This window comes from Galeopterus variegatus, unplaced genomic scaffold (assembly GCF_000696425.1).
Source record: "Galeopterus variegatus unplaced genomic scaffold, G_variegatus-3.0.2 Scaffold152729, whole genome shotgun sequence".
NCBI classification, from domain to species: domain Eukaryota; kingdom Metazoa; phylum Chordata; class Mammalia; order Dermoptera; family Cynocephalidae; genus Galeopterus; species Galeopterus variegatus.
In genome coordinates, this window is record NW_007878840.1 from 1 (window position 1) to 564 (window position 564).

General features: G+C 61.5%; 1 pseudogene; it reads right to left on the minus strand.

The window, feature by feature from the left end:
* Positions 1-7: 7 nt before the first annotated feature.
* LOC103584863 lies at positions 8-558 on the minus strand (annotated as a pseudogene).
* Positions 559-564: the final 6 nt, after the last annotated feature.

Sequence of the window (564 nt, forward strand, 5' to 3'; positions counted from 1 at the left end):
GCTTATCAGTCTGTGCCGTGTTCTTATACTCAAGGTAAGAATCTTCAGGGTGGTGGCGTTGAATGTGACTTTGTAGGAAAGCTTGGTTCATGAAGGCCTTGTCACAAACATGGCACTGGTAATAGCTGGCCTTGGCTTCGATCATCAGCTGCTGGGGGAGATCATCTTCTTCCTGCCTTTACACTCTTCCTTGAGCAGCTTGACCTCCCCCGCCTGCCAGGTGAGCAGCAGCTTCTTGCTCTGCTCGCGTGGCTGAGGCTCAGGCGCAGCCGCGTCCCCGGGGTGTGCAGCTGCGAGGGGAGGACCTGCTGCGAGTGCAGCATGTACTCAGGGGTGAGCTGCGCCAGGCGGATGAGCTTCAGCGGCACCGGGTCCACCCCGGCTGCCAGTGCGGACACGTCTCGTCCTCCAGCTCGCAGAAGGTGATGTTCGTGATGTTCTCCTGCAGCGCCAGCACGCCCACGGCCCCGCCACCTTATCCACGGCCATGGCGCTCAGCCGCCTCCAGTCCACGCTCTCCAGCCGCGGCCGGAACTGGAAGAAGGGCACGAGCCGAAGCCACCC